At 38.8% G+C, this 6,186-nt stretch overlaps 1 pseudogene; it reads right to left on the reverse strand.

Moving 5' to 3' along the window:
• Window positions 1-3,142: 3,142 nt before the first annotated feature.
• LOC123252912 lies at window positions 3,143-5,979 on the reverse strand (annotated as a pseudogene).
• Window positions 5,980-6,186: the final 207 nt, after the last annotated feature.

The following is a 6,186-nucleotide window of genomic DNA, read 5'->3' on the forward strand; positions in this document are numbered from 1 at the left end:
GGGATATAAAACTCTATCTAACCCTACTGAGAAAGTCATAAGGGATAAACCAAGTGGAGCAGGGGAGTGGGAGGTCAAAAAAGGGAGGGGATAAGAAGGGGGAGGGAATTTATTAGGTCTTTAAAAATAAAAAGAGGGAAATAATAAGGGAGGGGATAGAAAGGGAAGGTAATAAGGGATACTGGCTTAATAGCAAACCACTGCTTTAAAAGGAAATAATGTAAGAAGAAGGGGAAGGCCTAGGGGAGGATACAAAAATGTCAGCGAATGCACAACTGATAATTATAACTCTGAATGTGAATGGGATGAACTTGCTCATGAAATGGAAGCAAATAGCAGAGTGGATTAGAAACCAAAATCCTACCATATACTGTTTACGAGAAACACATATGAGGCGGGTGGACATACACAAGTTTAAAGTTCAGAGCTTGAGCAAAATCTTTTGGGCGTCAAATGAGAAAAAGAAGGCAGGAGTGGCTATTATGATTTCTGACAAAGCCAAAGTAAATATAGATATTATTAAAAAAGACAGGGGAGGTAATTATATCCTGATTAAAGGCAGTATAAACAATGAGGAAATAACACTGCTCAATATGTATGCACCAAGTGGCATAGCATCCAAATTCCTAAAGGAAAAACTGGCAGAACTAAAGAAGGAAATAGATAGTAAAACCATAATAGTGGGAGATGTAAATATTCCTCTTTCAGATCTAGATAAATCAAACCAAAAAATAAATAAGAAAGAGGTAAGAGAGGTGAATGAATTCCTAGAAAAATTATATATAATTGATATGTGGAGAAAAATAAATAGGGACAAAAAAGAATACGCCTTCTTTTCTGCTGCACATGGTACATTCACAAAGATTGACCATGTAATAGGGCATAGAAACATTGCAAACAAATGCAAAAGAGCAGAAAAAATAAATGTAACCTTCTTAGATCATAATGCAACAAAAATAATAATTAGTTATGGCACCTGGACAGGCAAATCAAAAACTAATTGGAAATTAAATAATATGATTCTCTAAAACCAATTAGTCAAAGAAAAAATCATAGAAACAATCAACAATTTCATTGAAGAGAATGACAATGATGAGACATCCTACCAAACTCTGTGGGATGCAGACAAGGCAGTACTCGGGGAAATTTATATCCTTGAGTGCACATAGTAACAAATTAGGGAGGGCATGCAACTCAAAAAACTAGAAAGTGAGCAAATTAAAAATCCCCAGATGAAAACTAAATTAGAAATACTAAAAATCAAGGGAGAAATTAATAAAATTGAAAGTAAAAGAACTATTGAATTAATAAATAAGACTAGAAGCTGGTATTTTGAAAAAACAGATAAAATAGACAACATACTGGTCAATCTAATAAAAAAAGGAAAGAAGAAAACCAAATTGACATTATCAAAGATGAAAAGGGAGACCTCAGCTCCAGTGAAGGGGAAATCAAGGCAATCATTAAAAATATTTTTCTCAATTATATGGCAATGAATATAATAATTTAGGAGATATGGATGAATCATTACAAAAATAAAAAATTACCTAGATTAACAGCAGAAGAAATAGAATACCTAAATAATCCCATATCAGAAAAAGAAATTGAACAAGCCATCAAAGAACTCTCTAAGAAAAAATGGCCAGGGCCTGATGGATTGACAAGTGAATTCTTTTTTTTTTTAAACCCTTGTACTTTGGTGTATTGTCTCATAGGTGGAAGATTGGTAAGGGTGGGCAATGGGTGTCAAGTGAATTGCCCAGGGTCACACAGCTGGGAAGTGGTTGAGGCCGGGTTTGAACCTAGGACCTCCTGTCTCTAGGCCTGACTCTCACTCCACTGAGCTACCCAGCTGCCCCGCAAGTGAATTCTATCAGACATTCAAAGAGCAACTAATCCCAATACTATACAAATTATTTGATATGAGAAGCAAAGAAGGAGTCCTACCAAATTCTTTTTATGACACAAATATGGTACTGATTCCAAAGCCAGGGAGATCAAAAACAGAGTAAGAAAACTATAGACTAATCTCACTAATAAACAGAGATGCAAAAATTTTAAATAGAATATTAGCAAAGAGACTCCAGCAAGTAATTAAGAAGATCATCCACCATGATCAGGTGGGATTTATACTAGGAATGCAAGGATTGTTCAACATTAGGAAAACCATCCACATAATTGACCATATCAACAGTCTAACAAACAAAAATCACATGATTATCTTAATAGATGCTGAAAAAGCCTTTGACAAAATACAGCTTCCATTCCTATTGAAAACACTGAAATGTATAGGAATACAAGGACCTTTCCTAAAAATTATAAGTAGTATATACCTAAAACCATCAACAAGCATCATATGCAATGGGGATAAATTAGAAGCCTTCCCAATAAGATCAGGAGTGAAACAAGGATGCCCATTATCATCTCTATTATTCAACATAGTACTAGAACCACTAGCAGTAGCAATTAGAGAAGAAAAAGAAACTGAAGGTCTCAAAATAGGCAAGGAGGAGACTAAGCTATCACTCTTTGCAGATGATATGATGGTCTACTTAAAAAATCCTAGAGAATCAACTAAGAAGCTTATAGAAACAATCCACAACTTTAGCAAAGTTGCAGGATACAAAATAAATGAACATAAATCATCAGCATTTCTATATATTTCCAACACATTAGAGCAGCAAGAGGTAGAAAGAGAAAACCATTTAAAATCACCCTAGACAATATAAAATACTTAGGAATCTATCTACCAAAACAAACACAGCAATTATACAAAAATAACTACAAAACACTTTCCAAACAAATAAAACTGGATCTCAACAACTGGAAAGGCATTGATTGTTCATGGGTAGGACGAGCTAACATAATAAAAATGACCATTTTACCGAAATTAATTTATCTATTTAGCACCATACCTATCAAACTACCAAAAAACTTCTTTACTGAATTTGGAAAAACTATAACAAACTTCATATGGTATATGATTCTTTTAAAAGAATTTATGAATATAAGTTAATCTATGAGAAACCAGTAAGTGTTTTGGGCAACTGCCACTCACAGATCAAACTCACAAAGAAGGATAGTGTATCAGGCAAAGAGTAAATCTGATAACCCTTCACTAAAGGAATGACAGTTGGGATTACTAGTCTCTGTCATAAACCTGGGAATAACACAAAGATTAACTACTAATATACTATGAGTTCTTTGAGGTAAGAGGAAACAAACAGGAAAGAAAATAAAACAGTTTAATATATTAAAAGGGTAAGGAGAGTTGGACAGGTATATCTATAACTAGCAATATCTAACTGACAAGAAATGGGGTTCTAAGAGGGAATTTCTCTGTCAACCTAACTTCAGTCAGGCTGACAGCCTTGACTGAAGGCTAGAAGGAGAGCTGGGTATTGGGATTCTCACAACTGGTCCAGGCTACTCCTTTGATGACTTCAGGATAACAGGAACCAACTCCTTGCACATTCAATAATCCAATAGATATCAGATAGGAAAGAATGCCTGCAAACTGTCCACCAGAAACTGACACTCACACCACCAAGGGTTGCCTTGAGAGGTGTTGTCTTCAAGCTTCTCCAATCTCAAAGATCCCAATCTCATGGAATCAATTCTGGCTGGACTTCTGCTCCAAACCCCTCTCACCTCAGCACTGATAGTTTGACTCCCCCTCAGCCATGCCCCCCACTGCATTCCAATACAGAATGTTCAAAGCTGACAGCCAAGCTCCATTACTAGGCATTTCTGACTCATCATAAATTTCTATTCTATTCCCTAAATTACTTTATTACACTTCTGATAAAATACCATTTCATCATAAAAAGTGATAAGCAGGTTAATTTTTTCTTTGATTAACAAAGTTTATTTCTCCAAGAGCAGCTCTGTGTGCACACAGGAGGGAACCACCCCAGACTAAGCCCAGAAGTACCCATACTGGAGAGAACACAAGAGTTCTCATTCCAAGAGAAAAGCAGAGAGCTCTTCCACACCAGACCATGAACCACAGTCCAAGCAAACAAGAAGTCTGGGTCCTTCTCCTCAGACAGCCAACCCCTCTGTTCTTTGAAAGAGGAGGAGAAATGAAGATAGACTTGTGATGGGGGCAGGGAGCAGCAAGAGGGACCACATGCAAAGGGGCCCAATTATCCCTAGACACTCCAAAAAAGCTCTCTTCTCCAATCCCCAGTGCTGATGTGACCTTTTGGATTCAGGGTAAGAGAAGCATAGGGCTGGGGCTAGGATTCTGATTCTGTGGTTCAAGTTGTGGGAATGTCAAAAGGGAAAGCCCAAAGATGTTTTGTCAGCAGTGGGGTGGTGTATGTGGCCTTGGGAAGAGCATGTGCTCAAAAAATACAAATAAATGAAGGTTGCATATAGCAGGGAGCACATCCCTGCCCTCTTCTCTTCCAAAGTGACCCAGAGGAAAGTGGCTAGCTTTAGGTAGGAATGGAAGCCAAATGATGGAAGTGGAGGGACATAGGGAGGAAGGGAACCAACCCCTCACTCTGCTTTCTCCTTTGTAAAACCATCCACAGCAGCCTGAAAGCATGCTGCTACTCCAGCAGAGGTCATATTCTTTGGTCAACTCATCTGACTATTTGTGCATGGCCAACGCCTCATTTTCTGCTTTCTCCAGGTTTCACTTGCTTACAGCCAGCTCCCGAGTCAGCTTCTTGAGCTTGGCCTTCAAGTTTTTGTTCTTTGTCAGCACCTCATCTTTCAGGTCCAATTTGCCAGCCCTGGTGCCAGCTCCCTTCTTTAACTTATCGTTCTCTTCTATGTATTTCTTGGCAGCTTCACTGACATCCTTAGCATGTTTTGTAAATGCCTCATTGGAGGCCAACAGTGTGGCCTACTGGAAGATAAGGGTCACTAGGAATTTTAGCAAGAAAGACAGCAGCAGAGAGAAGCCATCAATGTGGTGAATTCTTGTGGCCTGTGTTGTAGGGGAATTAGGATTTAAAATATTTAGCATAAGGTAATACCCAAGCTGTCTAAGGACTGAGAGTTCCAATTATGGAATGAGGAGGAAGGGAAGCCATATTGTCTTCCCTGAGTGACTCTGGGGAGAGAACTGGAGCAGTTAGAGTGTGTGACTTTTTTAACTGTCCCAGTCAAGAGCCCAGGAAAAAGTGTGGATCAATCTCACAAGAGAAACACCTGCAAGTTGAGCAAAAAGATCAGGCTGGTGCTGGACATCCCAGTCTGAGTCAAGCTCCTTGGTTTTACCCTCCTGTATTATAATGCTGAGAACCTGTTTCCTGTGATGAACATTGAAGCAGCAGTGAACCAAACTTGTGAGAAAGTCTATTCCCTTCAGCCAGCCAGGCTGACAGCTTCGTAGTGTAGTGTAGTCCCTCACCCAGCTCCTGTGTTTTGTCCATAGAGTTCTAGTTGTCAGAACTCTCCCTTTATTTATTTCCCTTTAATCTTTAATAAACTTGAGTTTGTAAGTCCCTTGTCCTAGTTCAACTATTTAGAGGATTTCCTATAGTTTAGTATCCCATCTTGGATGGCAGTTGGAGTTAACAACCAGTCCAAACTGTCCCTAACTTATATCTGTAGTTGTGGTCTGTGATTCCCATTTGGGGTTTGTTCCCAATCTGTTATCCCCTTTCCAATTAGTCCTCCTTCTCCCCTTTCTCTAAACCCAGTAATTAAATATTTACCTATAAGACCTAGAACAACTTCAAGTGGAAGTGCTTCGTGGCCCCAGGGTAATTCTGCAGGTTCACCTTCTCTGTCATGTCATCATACTTCCTGATCTCCCACAGGGCATCAATGAGAAGCAGAACCAAAATAACAATGAGGACCTCAAAGAAGGTGTTACCATAGCTCACCACCAACTGCACCAGGTGAGACTTAAAGATCTTTTAGTCATCTTTTAGGAGAAATGAAAGGATTACAGAGCAACAACACAGCCAAGACTTCAGCATAAAGGAACATAGCAACAACCATCTACTGGATACTCATCCTTAATGAACAGCTGGTTCACACCTGCTTGCCTCTGCACCACAACCGCAAGATTAGAGAGCTCACACTCCAAATTCTTTCTTCCAAATCCTGCCCTTCTGCCTTGTGCCCACTGGTCGGATACCCAGGTTATTTTTTTAATTGGTAAGAATTAGATAGAATGATGAGCAATGAAATTAGTAGAAACAAGAGAACATCATAAATAGC

The sequence above is a fragment of the Gracilinanus agilis genome, chromosome 1 (genome assembly GCF_016433145.1).
Source record: "Gracilinanus agilis isolate LMUSP501 chromosome 1, AgileGrace, whole genome shotgun sequence".
Taxonomy (NCBI): domain Eukaryota; kingdom Metazoa; phylum Chordata; class Mammalia; order Didelphimorphia; family Didelphidae; genus Gracilinanus; species Gracilinanus agilis.